Raw genomic sequence first — 18,710 nt, 5'->3', positions numbered from 1 at the left:
TGAATATCCCCGGACACCCAAAAATTTATGTAAGCACTAAAATATTTTATTTTAGTGATCGCCATGATAAAATTCCATTCGTCGCGTCGTTTGAATCGTTTTTCGCGTCCGTCCGTGTTCCGTCGTAATTAGCCGAACAACGTGACCGTACGACCAAACGAACCGACATCCGGCATATTTTTGAGCATGTTTCATATTCCCTATGCTTAGGCATCATTTTATAGCCTTAAAAATGGTTTAACGGGCCTCAAACTGTAACACCCCAAAAATATAAAACTTTATGTTAAAGCTATAAATTATTAATAAACGGGAATTTACTAACTAGGAACCTTTAACCTAGTTAGTTGATAGACTAGAAATAACTCATAAAGGTTAAAACCCATTAAATAAAGTGTGGAACAAAGTTGAGGGGCTGAAATTGTCAAAAACTGAAATCTAATTACCATTAGTAACCAAACACTCCAAATTTTGGAGTGTTGGTCGATCAGAGCAGAAGAAGGGGGCGACACCCCATTCCAAAACCCTAAACTCTCAAAAACCTCAAATTGAAAGCCCAAATCTGCTCTAAAACGAAATCTAAACATAGATTAGTGATCCTCATCACGAAAGGATTCTAAGGTATGTAAAAACTTGTGTTAATTTCTTGTTTGAATTTCTCATGATGTTATGAAATCTGGAAAATTGTTGATGCATGAGTGTTATTTGGTTAATTTAGAATCAACTTGGTGTTTAGAAGTTAAATTCAACCAATTACATGTGAAATCATGACTAAATTCAGAAAACTCCATGAACACCTTGAAGGTGGGTTGTGGGTTTTACAAGGTGATGATGATTTCTAGGGTTCTTAGAGGTTAATCTAGTAAAATTGACCTTAGAAGATAGTTTCAGGAAAGAGGTGATGTTTACATGATATGTGATAGCTTAATTGAAGTTAAGTTGGCTAATTAGCAACTTATAAACATGAAAACAAATGAAATAGAAATTCTGCCTCCATAATGTTCGATGAAATGCCTCAAAGAAGGTTTTAAAAGAAAACTGAATTGTAAAGTTTAAACGCATAAATACGAAGTATCACGAACGTGCGTTATGTGAGTAAAACATGGAGTTCTAAACATAAAGTGCTTGAACTCTTTAGGAAAAGAAGCCGGGGCATCTAGTGGACAAACCGGTGTGGACGCTCGTTTGAAGGGCTCGCTTTGAAAGGTAGGTAACATGCCTCGTTACATTATGTAAATTTAGATCGTTGTAGTTGTTTATCAAGTTTCTAGTTAAATTGAATATTAGCATGAATGACGAATTTTAGCTCGTTGGTAGTTGCCATGAAGGAAGGAAATTCCGTAGGCAAGCCAAACGGGTCAAACAATCAAGTAAACATGATCTATATTCCGAACATGATAATTGATGTATGTAGTGGCTATAGTATGGTGTACTAGAAACATTAGACCTTTACTACATTGATAATGCAGGATGTTGAAATCCGAAAGTTGAAATTTTGGTTGAAATGCTCAAACCAAACAAAACCATGAATTCCCAGGTGCTACCGTAAATTACGGTGTCACCGTAATTTACGGTAGAGGGTTTTGATTTACGGAGGTTCTCTCCTGTGTTACGGTGCAACCAGAAATTTCCAGCACTCACCGTAATTTACGGTGGTACCGTAAATTACGGTGGAGCCTGGAACACTTTTATTTTCCTATTCTTTTAATGGGGAGTTTAGTCTTTAAACCTTATCATTCTTAAATATCAAGAGCTAACGATCTAATTGTTGATTCTTAGGTGATTAGAAGTCAAGGATGGCGATCAAGCGACAAGATGAATGAACCGAACACTCCATTTCGAAGCTTCCGCTATGTTAAACTTGTTAAACAGTGTTTCTTTTGTTGTAATCAAGGTCTTAAACAACAATATTATGTTCTACTTTTGTTCTTAGTAGGCTAACTAGTAAAGTTTTGAAACTTATGTAAATTTTAATGGCTTTTGGTATAAAATAGATATTAAATCCTAGTATAAAAATAAGGGTGTAATAAGTTGGTAATCAGAGCCTCGGTTGTCAATAAGTGTTCGGTTCAAGCTTGATCGACCATCCGGTAAGAACTAATTTCAGTTAATAAACTTTATGTTATGTAAAGAATGAGAAATGAACTCACATGCATGAAATGAGCAAGTAAGCTCAATTAACAGCAAGAACAATCAAGTCAAGTCGTGAACTTGATTGAATTAACAGCAAGAACAATCAAGTCAAGTTGTGAACTTGATTGAATCAATAGCAAGAACGATCAAATCAAGTTGTGAACTTGATTGAATCAACAGCAAGAATGACTAAATCAAGTTATGAACTTGATAGAATCAAACAAGAACAGCATGTGTTATAAATGGAATGTTTTAACAACTTGTGTAAACATTTCAGAAACGAAGATGGCTGATAAAGGTAACGATGATGCGGTGCCAAGAGTCACCGAACAAGTCAGGGAGGCGATTGCCGAAGAGGTTGGAAAGGCAATCGAAAACAGTCTGGCAGGCTTCATTGATAGAATTCAAAACACAGTTCTATCAATGGTAGAAGATAGAATCAAGAAATTAGAAGACGACTCAAAACTTGAAAAGGAAAAACATGGAGGGAGAAAACCTTGCTCATACAAGGAATTCATGGCTTGCAAACCACCGGTATACAATGGGGAGGTTGACCCAATAGTGTGCCAAAGATGGCTAAGTGATATCGAAGGGGTATTCGAGAGAACCCATTGTGATGTAAATGACTATGTGGCCTATGGTACGGGTCAACTAAGAAATCAAGCAAAAGATTGGTGGGATAACAAGAAGAGAGAGATCGGTGCTGAGGCTGTTAAGATCATGACTTGGGATGAATTCAAGACGCCATTTCTGAAGCATCATAGCCCCAAAGCGGTTATGAATAAAATCAAGCAAGAATTCATGCAGCTCAGGCACAAAAACGAGACCATAGACAAGATCACGGCAACGTTTATGGATAAAATGAAGTTTTGTGATGATCTTGTAACAAACGAAGAACAAAGGATATATTATTATCATAACATGTTGAGTGCCGAGTATAGAGAGTTTATCACCCCTTCCAAATACGAGACCCTTACCGAGATTATAAATGCTGCTCGGGAAAGGGAAATAGAGCTGAAAAAGAGTATCGAAAGGGGTGAACGGAGGGCACCTGATGTAAATCCCAGCCCTACCAAAAAGGCACGAACAAGTGAGAGCTCAAAGAAGTCTGATACGAAAGGCGGGTCACCGGGTTGCAAAATTTGCGGGAAGGGCCATAAAGGCGAATGTCATTACAAGGATAAGCCTTGTCCTATATGCAAGAAAACGGGACATATAGCCTTATCATGCCCGGAGAAGGTAACGGTTTGTTACAATTGTTACCGAACGGGTCATAAGAAAGCAGAGTGCCCGGAGTTGGTTGAAAATAAGGGTGGGCAGGAACAGAAAGGTGAAGCCCCCAAAGCAAAGGCGAGGTCTTTTCAACTAACAGCCGCTGAAGCAAAGATTGAACCTGACGTGGTCTCAGGTATATTTACTGTAAACTCGATTCCTGCACGTGTGTTATTTGATACGGGTGCGAATAAATCCTTTGTTTCATATGGATTTATTCGACATCCTTCATTTATTCTAACTAAATTACCTGTGCCCTTAGAAGTAGAGATAGGTAATAATAAAAGTTTTATTGTTTGCGATGTATGTGAAAATTGCAAACTGAGCATTGACGATGAAGAATATTTGATAAATCTAATCCCGATGTCAATGGGAGAATTTCAAGTCGTTGTTGGGATGGATTGGCTATCTCGACACCACGCAAAAGTCGTGTGTTTCCGTAAAGAGATAAAACTGACATCTCCGAGCGGGAAACACGTCACCATCTATGGTGAAAAAGGAGGCAATCCCATTGTATGCTCAATGTTGAAAGCTCACAAGCTAATGAAGCAAGGATGCAAAGCATTTATGATATACGCAAATGAACCCGAAAAAGAATCACGAAAGATTGGAGATGTACCGGTAGTACGAGATTATGAAGATGTTTTTCCGGAAGATTTGCCGGGAATACCGCCCGAACGGGAAGTAGAGTTCGGGATCGAATTGATTCCGGGCGCGAAACCCGTAGCAAAAGCCCCGTATCGACTTGCGCCGTCAGAATTGCAAGAATTGATGTCCCAAATCCAAGACCTGCTTGACAAGGGATTCATAAGGCCGAGTGTGTCTCCTTGGGGCGCACCGGTATTGTTCGTGAGAAAGAAAGACGGGAGTATGCGCATGTGTATCGATTACCGGGAGTTAAACAAACTCACGGTAAAGAATCGATACCCGCTCCCGAGAATAGACGATTTATTCGACCAACTACAAGGTGCGAATTGGTTTTCCAAAATTGACCTTAGATCGGGGTATCACCAATTAAGGGTCAAAGAAGAAGATGTGCCGAAGACGGCTTTCCGCACGAGATACGGACATTACGAATTCCTTGTGATGTCATTCGGACTAACAAACGCGCCCGCGGCTTTCATGGACCTCATGAACCGGGTTTGCAAACCGATGCTGGATAAGTCGGTCATCGTGTTTATCGATGACATATTGGTATATTCGAAAAGTGAAGCTGAACACGCACATCACCTACAAGAAGTGTTAGAGGCCCTTAGACGAGAGAAGCTATACGCAAAATTCTCTAAATGTGCCTTTTGGTTACGAGAGGTACAATTTCTTGGCCACATTATAAGTGCTGACGGAGTACTGGTGGATCCGTCAAAGATTGAGGCGGTGTCAAAATGGAATTCCCCAAAGAACCCTTCTGAAATTAGAAGCTTTTTGGGACTTGCGGGATACTATAGGAGATTTATTCAAGACTTCTCCAAGATCGCGTCGCCACTAACCAAGCTGACCCGAAAGACAGAAAGATTCATCTGGGGTGTTGAACAAGAGAAAGCGTTTCAAACGTTAAAAGAAAAGTTAACTCAAGCTCCGGTACTAACACTACCGGACGGGGTTGAAGACATGGAGGTTTATTCGGATGCTTCACTATCGGGACTCGGATGTGTATTGATGCAACGGGGCAAGGTTATAGCCTATGCCTCGAGGCAATTAAAGGTACACGAACAGAAATATCCTACGCACGACCTCGAGTTGGCGGCGGTAGTGTTTGCATTAAAAATATGGAGGCACTACTTGTACGGAGTAAAGTGCACCATATTCACAGACCACAAGAGTTTGAAATACTTCTTCGATCAGAAGGAGTTGAATATGCGACAAAGGAGGTGGCTAGAAACGGTGAAGGATTACGATTGTGAAATACGATATCACCCGGGAAAGGCTAATGTAGTGGCCGATGCGCTGAGCCGTAAATCGGATTATACCCCAATACGGGTACGATCAATGCAACTGGTTGTGACTTCGAGCTTGCTTGAACAAATTCGAGAAGCACAAGATGAAGCTGTAAAGACAGAAAACTGGAAAAAGGAAAGAATTATCGGCCAAGTTAAGGACCTAGAGGTGGGCAGTCACGGCCTGAAGACTCGCTTTAATAGAATCTGGGTCCCTAACACATGTGGGGTTAAAAAGCTTCTACTCGATGAAGCTCATAAATCCCGTTATTCCATTCACCCGGGAGCGACCAAGATGTATCACGACTTGAAGCAAAACTATTGGTGGCCCGGAATGAAGCGGGATATGGTGAAGTACGTGGAGAAGTGTTTGACGTGCCTACAAGTCAAGGCTGAACACCAAAAACCATATGGTAAACTTCAACCGTTAGAAATTCCGGTTTGGAAATGGGAGCAAATTACGATGGACCTATTGACCAAACTGCCTAAAACAAGTCGTGGTTTTGATGCTATTTGGGTAGTAGTGGATAGGTTAACCAAAAGCGCTCACTTTATTCCCATTCGTGAGACTTATACTTCGGAGAAAATGTCGGAGGTTTACACCAACGAGATCATAGCAAGACATGGAGTACCGATATCCATTGTGTCAGACAGAGATACCCGGTTTACTTCAAAATTCTGGCGTGAATTCCAAGAACAGATGGGAACTAAATTGTTCCTTAGCACTGCTTACCATCCACAAACGGATGGGCAGAGCGAAAGAACGATACAGACATTGGGTGATATGCTACGGGCTTGCATTATCGACTTTGGGGGTAGTTGGGATGTTCATTTACCTTTGGTCGAATTCGCATATAACAATAGCTATCACGCGAGCATTAAAATGGCCCCGTATGAGCTATTATATGGCAGAAAGTGTCGGACCCCGGTTTGTTGGGGAGAAGTGGGTCCGCGGGGGCTAGCGCCAACCGATATAATCCGAGCTACAAACGCTAAAATTGATATAGTTCGGGCACACTTGAAAGCGGCTCAAGACCGGCAAAAGGCATACACAGATAAAAGAAAAAGGCCAATTGAGTTTCAGGTTGGCGATATGGTCATGCTAAAGGTTTCCCCATGGAAGGGTATCATCAGATTCAGAAAAAGGGGGAAGTTAAGCCCGAGATTTATTGGGCCATTTAGAATCACTGAACGGGTCGGTAAAGTGGCTTATCGACTTGAATTACCTGAAGAGTTGAGTGGAATTCATAGCACATTCCACGTATCACATCTTCGAAAATGTTTGGCCGACGAAACTGCTCGTGTCCACTACGATGACATCGAGGTGGATAACAGCCTCAACTATGCGGTAAAACCAATTGCGATTTTAGATCGTAAGGAGAAAAGTTTGAGGAACAAGATAATAAGTCAAGTCAAAGTCAAATGGGAGCACAGAAAAGGGTCAGACACTACATGGGAGTCCGAGGAAGAAATGCGGCGACTCCACCCTACATTATTTGGTATGTAATTCGGTTTCGGGGACGAAACCCTTTTTAAGGGGGGTGGACTTGTAACACCCCAAAAATATAAAACTTTATGTTAAAGCTATAAATTATTAATAAACGGGAATTTACTAACTAGGAACCTTTAACCTAGTTAGTTGATAGACTAGAAATAACTCATAAAGGTTAAAACCCATTAAATAAAGTGTGGAACAAAGTTGAGGGGCTGAAATTGTCAAAAACTGAAATCTAATTACCATTAGTAACCAAACACTCCAAATTTTGGAGTGTTGGTCGATCAGAGCAGAAGAAGGGGGCGACACCCCATTCCAAAACCCTAAACTCTCAAAAACCTCAAATTGAAAGCCCAAATCTGCTCTAAAACGAAATCTAAACATAGATTAGTGATCCTCATCACGAAAGGATTCTAAGGTATGTAAAAACTTGTGTTAATTTCTTGTTTGAATTTCTCATGATGTTATGAAATCTGGAAAATTGTTGATGCATGAGTGTTATTTGGTTAATTTAGAATCAACTTGGTGTTTAGAAGTTAAATTCAACCAATTACATGTGAAATCATGACTAAATTCAGAAAACTCCATGAACACCTTGAAGGTGGGTTGTGGGTTTTACAAGGTGATGATGATTTCTAGGGTTCTTAGAGGTTAATCTAGTAAAATTGACCTTAGAAGATAGTTTCAGGAAAGAGGTGATGTTTACATGATATGTGATAGCTTAATTGAAGTTAAGTTGGCTAATTAGCAACTTATAAACATGAAAACAAATGAAATAGAAATTCTGCCTCCATAATGTTCGATGAAATGCCTCAAAGAAGGTTTTAAAAGAAAACTGAATTGTAAAGTTTAAACGCATAAATACGAAGTATCACGAACGTGCGTTATGTGAGTAAAACATGGAGTTCTAAACATAAAGTGCTTGAACTCTTTAGGAAAAGAAGCCGGGGCATCTAGTGGACAAACCGGTGTGGACGCTCGTTTGAAGGGCTCGCTTTGAAAGGTAGGTAACATGCCTCGTTACATTATGTAAATTTAGATCGTTGTAGTTGTTTATCAAGTTTCTAGTTAAATTGAATATTAGCATGAATGACGAATTTTAGCTCGTTGGTAGTTGCCATGAAGGAAGGAAATTCCGTAGGCAAGCCAAACGGGTCAAACAATCAAGTAAACATGATCTATATTCCGAACATGATAATTGATGTATGTAGTGGCTATAGTATGGTGTACTAGAAACATTAGACCTTTACTACATTGATAATGCAGGATGTTGAAATCCGAAAGTTGAAATTTTGGTTGAAATGCTCAAACCAAACAAAACCATGAATTCCCAGGTGCTACCGTAAATTACGGTGTCACCGTAATTTACGGTAGAGGGTTTTGATTTACGGAGGTTCTCTCCTGTGTTACGGTGCAACCAGAAATTTCCAGCACTCACCGTAATTTACGGTGGTACCGTAAATTACGGTGGAGCCTGGAACACTTTTATTTTCCTATTCTTTTAATGGGGAGTTTAGTCTTTAAACCTTATCATTCTTAAATATCAAGAGCTAACGATCTAATTGTTGATTCTTAGGTGATTAGAAGTCAAGGATGGCGATCAAGCGACAAGATGAATGAACCGAACACTCCATTTCGAAGCTTCCGCTATGTTAAACTTGTTAAACAGTGTTTCTTTTGTTGTAATCAAGGTCTTAAACAACAATATTATGTTCTACTTTTGTTCTTAGTAGGCTAACTAGTAAAGTTTTGAAACTTATGTAAATTTTAATGGCTTTTGGTATAAAATAGATATTAAATCCTAGTATAAAAATAAGGGTGTAATAAGCATCAGAAAGGGGCTAGAAGCATGCAGGGACCAAAACTGCCATTTCAGAAACTTGATTTCCAGCTGTTACCAGCTGTTACAGCTGTTTTAATCAATTGCAAATGGTTTTCTTCAGTCCTTGGGCAGCCCATAGATTGCTAAAACAAGGGGTAAAGGTGTATGGTCCAGATGTGATCACGTTTATCAAGAAACGATCCTAACGGTCCTCAAAAACCTATATATACCCATTGAATTTTGGCTCTCATTTACACCCCTCCTTCAAATCTGATTGCTCTCTGAATTGTGAGGATCTTGAACCCTTTTTGAGAACCTCCTTGAGTCCATTGGACGCTTCATAAGTCCCCTTTCGTGCCTAGTTTAATTTTTAGCGGTTATAGCCGAAAGGTCATGCGTTTCGATAAACGCTTTGACTTTTAAACGGCTAAGCCATGGTTCGCAACAAACATGGCTACGTGACCGTAATTAGGTAGGTAATTAACCCTTAAAAGGGCGCCTCCTAATTACCACGTTTACTTAGTTTAATTGTCGGGTCAACTTAAAGTCAAACGGGTTAGTTTTAAATAAAATGCATAACTATTAAATTAGAAGTTATAAAATCAGTTTTGCCACATTAATAACTTGGTAAATATTAGTTGAACATGTCTAAGCATGATTCAACCCGACAATTCTAAGTATAGGCCCGGTTCGGAGCCGAAAGTCGCGAAAGTTGACTTTTGCTTTGACTTTCAGTTCTGACCCGAATTAGACTTATTTAGATATGCCTTAGGATTCCTTTAGGATCATGTTATAGGTTAGTGTAACCCTCTGAGGTTATACAACCTGAATCCTTAGTTATCCTATTCATTTGCAAGTTTCCGTTATATGTCGAATTGTTGACCGTTATGCCCTTTTGACCTTAAAACGATATTTTTGAAAATGTGAGAGGATAGAAACCTTCATTACTGAATTATAAACTTGTCCATAAAATTTGACATCAGTTTGAGGTCTAGATTAGGAGTTATGCTCATTAGCGTAATTAGAAGCTTCTTTAGTAATTAAATAACGTAAATTGCATATAGCCTATCTAAACCCAAATTTTTATACAAAACTTTGTACCTACTGTATTAAAATAATATTTTGGGATTTTTAGAAATTTTTATTTAATTTTAGGCTGAGCATAACTTAGTGTTCTAAGCTTAATTCGGCTAATGCCGGTTTTGCCCTTTTGGGCTATAAAATGAGTTTTATAAATCCGATTGACCCCAAACCTTTTTCTACTGATCTAATATGTTAAATAAATTATTTTGAGCCTTCTGGAATTTTAAAAATATCAGCTTTCTATATAAAACCTGGAAATGGCTCCAAATCGCCTTTTAAAGCGTTTTTAACGCATAAGTATGTGCTAGAACCTATTTAAGCATATGAGGTTGAAACCTACTGATGTATTCAGTAAAATTTTATATTTTAAATAGTAGGAGAATATCTTAAGATCAGAATTCCAGTTTTGACCTTTTAAGCATATGTGAAATTACCAAAACGCCCTTGCGGTGTCTAGAATGATTAAGATTGATAAATTTAACATAGGATTAATACCCTACTGTTATAACTTGGTTAAATGAGTAGGTTTACTAAATTATTCAGACCTGTAACTCAGAATATCATTTAAACCCTTTTTATACCCTTTTAAATGACCAAAATGCCCTTATGAGGCATAGTTTGGGTTTAAAAACCACTTGGGGCATAATGGAAGGTATCATTCTGATATCACAACATGTTTAAGGCATATTAACTTAGGAAACTTGTATATGACTCTTATGGTTACTCGTTACGCACTTTATGCGTTCGGATCGGCATAGGTAACTAGTTTACCCATTATAGCCGAAACGGGTCAAACCATATCATTTCGGTCTCAAAATCCAGAATGTGATTAAGTTACCCATATTAAACAAGTATGCAGGCTTGTTGGGTAAAAACCACATTCTAAAAACGGTCTTCGCCTTATCGTGCGTTTAAACCGTAATCTTCATTTAAGAACTAACCGGTCTAGGCTTAGGCCAAATTAAAGACCCGTTAGAAATCTAATAGGTTATTAAAAACCTTCATTCCAGATTTAGGAGCCCAGTAAAAGCTATCTGTACTTGCTTGGTGGTATACGGCTGGGATTAAATTTATATTTAGCTCAGGTAAATACGTTTAACTTATTTTCCCTATACGGGCTTGGGGTACGGTATATAAAATACCGCTTGGTCGGGTAATTGACCTTAACCGGTCGGTGGTTAAGAGTAGTCAAATAACCCGTTTGAAAATCCTGTTTTGTTTGTATAACGCCTTTGGGGGCTTAATGACCATGTCCCGGATATCCTTGGCATCATTCAAAGAATGGCCACGACCTTAGCATACGGGTGTAGGCGTACACCCGTAGTGCATTTAATAAAGTATAACAGTCGGTACGAGAGGAAATCTCGCGGCGGAACTATACTATGTGGTGTGTCTATTAAACTTTAATCCGGCACGACCCGGATACTGAACGCTAACAAACATGTAATTCTTTTACAAGATTATAGGCAAATAATTGTCCCAAGTTATAAAATGTTTTGTGCCACGGGCATTCAAATCAATTTTTAAAACCTTTTCAAAATGAGTCAGTTAAATTGTATTTACCAGTGAAAACTGACGTATTTTCCCAAAAAGACTAAGTGCAGGTACTACGCGTAATAGGCTGGTTTCTCCTAGCATCAAATAGAAGTCTCGCAAGCTTAGATGCCTGAAGTCTGTTGAACAATGTTTTATTTTATTTTGCGATCCGTCTGTGGATCTTTTACTTTCCGTCTGTAATACTTGGATATTACTTCATATCGGATTGTAATATATTTTGCTTCCGCTGTGCATTTAAATTGTGTGGTTTGACTATGATGATATCAACTACGTCACGTACTCCCCACCGAGCCCACCGGTGACACGTGGAAAATTGGGGTGTGACATGAACAGAAATGTATAGCTTTAATTAACCAGTCAGTGAGAGAAGATATAATCTCACTGATTAAGTATTCAAACACAAAGGATCTTTGGAAAAAATTACAAAAGAAATGTGTGGGTTCTGCAGAGATCATTAAAAACAAAAAGAAATTACTAAAAAAGGAATTTGATCTGTTCGGATGTCTTAAGAATGAGTCTGTTCCAAAAATGATTGAACGTTTCGGGCATCTAAAGCTAGAGTTGGCTAGACATGGGATTGTGTTTACTCAAGAGGAGCTTGTAGACAAGTTGTTCGATTCTTTGCCAGACGAAATGGATTGGCAATACTTCGCATTGATCACTTACGATTCAACTACGTTTACGATTCGCATTGATGATCAAGAATACAATCCAGCCAAATGCTCTAACAGTTGATTTGCTGATAGAGAAACTTGAGAGTCATGAACTCGAAATAAAGAAAACACATAAAGTCAATCACTCGTTATATCAACAAAATGTGGAACTTTATTATCCAAAGAGCTTGATTCAAAAGACAGGATCTCCGAAAACAGCCTTCACTGCAGAAAGTTCACAACCAAAGAATCAAGAAACCTCACACAGTGGTTTTCATGGAGGAATGTCTTCCAACACTACAAGTCAAGGATCATCTTCAAGCACATCAAACCAACAGCAATCAGCACCAAAAAATGTTTTTCAATGTAACATTGCAGTTGATTTGAAAAATGGTCAAAATTTCAGTGAGGAGTCAGCAAAACAACAGATGATTTTCTTAGCATCTGTATTGGAGTCATATGAAGGGTTAGTAGCTGGAAAGATTGGTAATACCAACCTGACAAAGGAAGATTACGATCAGATAGATCCTGAAGAAATGGAGCTGATCGATATTCGTTGGGCTATGGCCAGTGCTGTTCGTCGAGCACAGCGTTTCATGGAAATCAACGGCAGGAAAACAATTGGTGGTCCATCTACCAAATTGGGTTTCGATAAGTCTAAAGTGACATGCTTCAAATGCAAACAAAAAGGTCACTTTAAACGTGAGTGCAGAAACGAGTATGCTGACGAGTCTGCTAACCCGTTCCGAGAAGATTACTAAAAGAAAGCCATTTACCATCAGAATAAATCGGAACCTCCTAGGCTGAAGCAGATTGAAGAAAAGGATAAGGAAAAGTCAAGAGCTCTAGTGGTCATTCATGATGATGAGGGATACGACTGGAGTGAGATATTGCCTGAGGAAGATGCAGTTGGTTACGCATTCACAGCAGGAAAGATTGTTCCGTTTAAAGACACAAGAACAGAAAAAGAAAAGTTTGTGAACAGAAGAATGAAAGCCCAAACAAAAGTAAGCAGAATCTATACCATTTACAAAGAAGCAAAAAGGGCTAAAAGGTGGGATCCAGACAGAGAATGCTACCTTGATCCTCAAGGGAATATTGCAATCGATCCCGATTCACTCAGTGTTGATGCAATCATTCAGCAATATGCTGAAGAAGAGGAAGCTAGACAAAGAGAATGGTGGGGTGAAGGTGAAAAGAAAGTGGAAGAGAAAGAAGAAAAGGTGAAGTCAGCAGAAAAGAAGATCGATGATGGATTGATAGACACATCACAGGAGCTCACAGCCGAAAATCTGATGAAGATGGCGGACAAAGTTCTAGCTGCAAAAGAACTGGAGGTAGATTCTAGTTCTGGAACTGAGTCAAACGGCCAGGTCAGTCAGATTAACACAAATGAAGTGTCAGGTAAGAATGAGAAAAACGAAAGTGACTACAAGAATTGCAGGAAAAACTGCAAAGATTGTAGTACTATCGCTTACCTCAATAACAAAAAAGTTGAAGATCTGACAAAAAGAGTCAGAGAAATAGAAAACAAATCTTAAACCGGGATAAATTGCTAAAAGATTCAAACGATCGCGCAAAAGAGTTAACTGAAAAAATTGAAAGTGATATAGAAAGAACAAAGAAAGAAAATGAAAAACTCATTCTTGAAAATCGTCACATCACTGAAAACTTTGAGAAGCTTAAGCGAACGGTTAAAGATTCGGATGATCGAAATGGCAAAACAACAAAAGAAAATGTTCAATTGTCGGGTGTGTTAAGGGTGAAAGAGGAGTTAATAAATAAACAATTGGATGAAATTGCTAATCTGAAGCTTCAATTTCAAGAAGCGAAAATTGAAAACGAACTAATCCAATTGAAATTAACCAGTTACAACTCCGCAAGCTTTGTTCTGCAGCACATTGTTCCCAAACCTATCGGGAAAAACAAAGCTGGCGAAGATGTATTTTCAGACGGAACTGGGGTGGGATATCATCAAGTTCCACCACCCGTTTTAAATAATTTCTCAAAGAAAAAGTCCGGACTGGTTAATGATGAGGAAGAGTTAAAAGAAATAAAACTTCCAGAGTCAATTGATGTTACATTCTCATCATCATCATCTGATGATAGTGTTCAGACTAATATTGTCAAAAGCATGGCAGAAAGTGTTTTAGAGTCTGATTCAAACGAAGATGATGGATGTTTCTTGGATAAATACATTCCGAAACAAAAGTCCAAGAACAACTTACATGAAGAACCAAATCTTGTCATGTACAAGATGTTGGGTTCAGATAAGTTGTTTTCGGATTCTGAGTTTCCGATTGAGAATGTAAATGTGAACAAATTGAAAAATGTTTACAAATTGGTCGAAGTTGAGTTGACAGAAGTGAATAATCTGAACCAAACAAAAAGACAAATAAATTTTGAGAAAGATAAAGCTTACTACAAGAAACCTGTTGTTCCACCACGTTTTTTTAATAAAAAAGAAACAACTGGTCAGGTGGATATCAGGGGGGGTAAGTCTTATCAAAAGAAAAATGTTCAAAACAAGAAGTTGGTTGAAAAGAAAGTGTTTGTGAACAGTTCAAGTTCATTTTCTAATGAAGAACCTGAAATCTTTTCAAAATCAAACAAAGAGTTCTTTAAGGAAAAGGCCTCACGACCTCAGTCTGAAGGCATAAGTCGGGTAGCTGACACCCGAACATGCTTTAGATGCAATCAAGTTGGGCATATTGCACGAAAGTGTACCAACTTGAAGCCTAAGACTGAAGTAGTTGAGAGTCAAAAGAAGAAAGATGTTGTGAAAGGAAAAGCTCCATTGGTTGTTGAGAAAAAGAGTTTTAAAAATGACAACACCAAAGTTAAAACTGAACCCGTAAAGAAGGTGGTAACTAAAAGTGACAAATTTTACAAACGGGTCGCAACAACTCAACAAACATGGAAGCCGAAAGTTGCTGAGATGAGAGCAAGTGGTTCAAAACCAAAGGTTTCTGAGATAGAAAAACAATCATCTTCTACCACATCGGTAAAGATGAATGTTCCTTTGGATTATTATGAAAAGCTTGAAAAAGAAAAATCAATTTCTGAAAAGAAATGGGTGGCAAAGAAAAACCAACCATCTGGTCAACCTAAAAAGGATGAGTTTTTCACACTTAAAGAGGTTGAGGTTGAGTCTAAAGAAAGTTTGAAATTAAATGACAAAAATTTTCCGCCACTCTACACAACAAAATCTTACATCAAGCTTGAGTTACCTAAGTCCAAAGAAGCTTGGGTAGCAAAATCTGCTTAATTGTGTATGATTTGCCGGAGCTTCCTTAATCGCGAAGCATGAATCGGCATCCTTAATTGAAATGTTTTAATAATGTTGGTTTATGTGCAGGATCTTCCACAACTTGTTTCAAGATGGATCATGGATAGTGGAGCTTCCAGACATATGACAGGGAAGACTGCATTGTTGTACGATGTAAGGAATATAAATGGAGGATATGTTGGATTCGCGGTCAATCAAGGTGGTCGGATAGTTGGTGAAGGAACGTTATCCAATGGGATTGTAACGTTTGAAAGAGTCAATTACATTGCTGAACTGGAGAATAACCTTCTAAGCATTTCTCAGATCTGTGACAGAAAGTATACCACTCACTTCACTGACAAAGAGTGTTTGATTCTAAAACCGGGATTTGTTGTCCCTGAAGAGTGGGTCATCATGAGAGCACCAAGAGTCAACGACCTGTATGTATTGGATATGAGCATAGCAACGACAACCACGGGTCAGGCTCATTGTTTTGTGTCAAGAGCAACTGAGAAGGAGTCAAGATTGTGGCACCGAAAGATGGGGCATATACATCTTAGAAAAATGAATCATTTGGTGCACAATGATCTGGTCACAGGAGTTCACATCAAAGGTTTTCATCTGGAAGGGGAGTGTATAAGTTGCATCAAAGGCAAACAGAAGAAAAAGTCGCACCCCAAAAAGCAAGTCAATTCAGTTTCACGACCTCTGGAAAGACTTCACATGGATTTATTTGGTCCTGTGAATGTCAAAAGCATTACAGGAGATTACTATTGCTTGGTCGTCACTGATGATTATTCCAGGTTTTCATGGGTATCTTTCTTGAAGACAAAGGATGAAACGTTTGACAGTCTGATGGCGTTATTCAAAAAGATTGAGAATTTGTACCAGAGGCGTATCCGAAGGATTAGAAGTGATAATGGTACTGAATTCAAAAACAACAAGATGGAAGAATTTTGTGAAGAAAGAGGTATACTGCATGAGTTTAGTGCTCCATACACTCCGCAGCAGAACGGAGTAGCAGAACGCAAAAACCGGACACTAATCGAGACAGCCAGAACAATGCTCGCAGATTCAAAACTTCCAACAAATTTTTGGGCTGAAGCTGTTTCCGCCGCATGCTATACTCTCAACAGAGTTCTCACCGTCAAGAAATTCAACAAAACGTGCTTTGAAATGATCAATAACCGCAAGCCTAACTTGAAGTATCTTGAACCGTTCGGATCACCCTGTACAGTGATAGAACCTTTTGGAAAGTTTGGACCGAAGTGCATTGAGGGTATATTTGTTGGATATGCAAGTCCTTTGCGTCGTGTCTTCGTGCCAAGAGAAAAGCGGATTATTGAAGCTGCAAATGTTGAATGTCAAGGTCATACGATGCCGCCTCAGAACCCAGGAGATTCATGGCGTTATCACTACGATACTTTGTGGGATTCATTTGATGTGATGGAAGAACCTGAAGATGAAAAAGACTTCTTTGATGAGTTGGATATTCTTAGAGACTATGAGTCATCAGAAGAAGATTTCCGGCAAAGTATTCTAGGCAATCTCAGCAAACTTCAAATGACGATGAAGCAGGTCCTAGTAATGCTGGTGAACAAGATGATAATCCACAGTCTAACGATAATCAGACAGCAACAAATGATGAAACAACATCTGATGTCGGTCCAACATTTGATCATGGTGATTCAGAATCTGAGGGGGAGCAAATCCAGATCTTAGATCAAGCGGATCCTATCAGTGAAGAAGGTGCAAATCAAAATGTCACTAATCTGGAAGGCAATGTAGATGTTCCGAGTGAAGTAATGCCCAGAACTCTTTCATATCATCCAGAGGAGCTAATCATAGGAGAGCTTCAATCAGGAGTTCGCACCAGACATCAAATTGACCAAGGGCTTACAAGTTTTTATTCTTCAGTAGCACCTTTACAAACTGAATTTTCACTATGTTGTTTTATCTCGCAGATCGAACCTCGAACTTACAAAGAGGCGCTTACTGAAGATTCTTGGGTCAACGCGATGCAAGAAGAGTTAAACCAGTTTGAAAAATTGGGTGTCTGGAAACTGGTGGATCTACCAGAGGGTCACAGGAAAATCAACACCAAATGGGTGTTCAAGTGTAAGAGAGACGACAGAGGAGTAGTGGTCAGAAACAAAGTTCGACTCATTGTTCAGGGCTTCAGTCAACAGGAGGGAATTGATTTTACTGAAGTATACGCTCCTGTGGCACGACTAGAAGCAATCAGAATTTTCCTGGCGTTTGCATCGTGGAAAAACTTTAAAGTATACCAGCTTGATGTGAAGTCGGCCTTTCCCTACGACAAAGTGAAGGAGGAAGTGTATGTGGGACAGCCACCGGGCTTCATTGATCCACATCACAAAGATAAAGTGTATCTCTTGGATAAAGCGTTATATGGCTTACATCAAGCCCCGAGATCCTGGTATGAGACATTATCTCAGCATCTGCTAGCCAATCACTTCATCCGGGGAACAATTGACGCCACCCTCTTCACAAAGATAGTCGACGGCCACCTGCTGATAGTACAAATTTATGTGGATGACATAATTTTTGGGTCAACAAACGAGAACTTGTGCAAAGATTTCGAACAAGTGATGAAGCAAAAGTTCGAAATGTCATCAATGGGGGAAATGAAATTCTTTTTGGGACTCCAAGTTGATCAACTTCCTGAAGGAATTTTCATACACCAGACGAAGTACGTTCATGATATTCTAGAGAAATTTAGAATGTCAGGTTTTACTCCTGCGGCAACCCCATTAGCAACAAATCATGGGATTCATCTAGATCTCACCGGAGATAGGGCAGATGATACACTTTATCGTTCCATGATCGGTTCATTGATGTATCTAACCGCTTCAAGACCCGACATTATGTATCCAACGTGCCTCGCAGCAAGATTTCAATCTAACCCGAGAGCTTCGCACTTGATCATTGTGAAAAGGATATTACGCTACCTGAAGGGAACTCCATCGTTGGGGTTGTGGTATCCTAGAAAAGGCGACTTTACGCTCGAAGGGTATTCCGACTCGGATTTCGGATGCTGCAAAGTCAATGCCAAATCAACAACTGCAGGATGCCAGTTCTTTGGACCTCGCTTGGTTACCTGACAATGTAAGAAACAAACGTCTGTGGCGCTATCCACATGTGAAGCAGAGTACATATCTGCCAGCAGTTGCTGCTCTCAGATCCTGTGGATACAGCAACAGATGCGCGACTACGGTTTGCAGTTTCTTAACACTCCTCTTTTTGTTGATAATGAGGCCGCAATAAATATAACAAAAAATCCGGTACATCACGCTAAAACCAAACATATAGAAATTCGTCATCACTTTTTTTGCGATTGTTTCGAGAAAAAGTTGATGCGAATTGAGAAAATCCACACTTACGAGCAAAAAGCTGATCTTCATACCAAAGCATTTGATAGAACACATTTTAAATATCTTTTAAAACTAAATGGTATGATGCTCCTTTCGGTGTC

General features: G+C 39.1%; 2 long non-coding RNA genes across 2 annotated transcripts; both read left to right on the top strand.

The window, feature by feature from the left end:
* Positions 1 to 471: 471 nt before the first annotated feature.
* On the top strand, positions 472 to 1,897 carry LOC110873408. The gene is made up of 3 exons (XR_002555136.2): positions 472 to 618; positions 1,136 to 1,203; positions 1,777 to 1,897. It is a non-coding gene; the product is annotated as an uncharacterized LOC110873408 (long non-coding RNA).
* A 5,205-nt stretch (positions 1,898 to 7,102) lies between these two features.
* LOC118479268 lies at positions 7,103 to 8,528 on the top strand. Its single transcript, XR_002555135.2, has 3 exons — positions 7,103 to 7,249; positions 7,767 to 7,834; positions 8,408 to 8,528. It is a non-coding gene; the product is annotated as an uncharacterized LOC118479268 (long non-coding RNA).
* The last annotated feature ends 10,182 nt before the right edge of the window (positions 8,529 to 18,710 follow it).

Source organism: Helianthus annuus, chromosome 8 (genome assembly GCF_002127325.2).
Source record: "Helianthus annuus cultivar XRQ/B chromosome 8, HanXRQr2.0-SUNRISE, whole genome shotgun sequence".
Lineage (NCBI taxonomy): Eukaryota > Viridiplantae > Streptophyta > Magnoliopsida > Asterales > Asteraceae > Helianthus > Helianthus annuus.
Note: the sequence above shows the minus strand (reverse complement) of the source record. Positions and strands in the feature narration are given on the sequence as shown.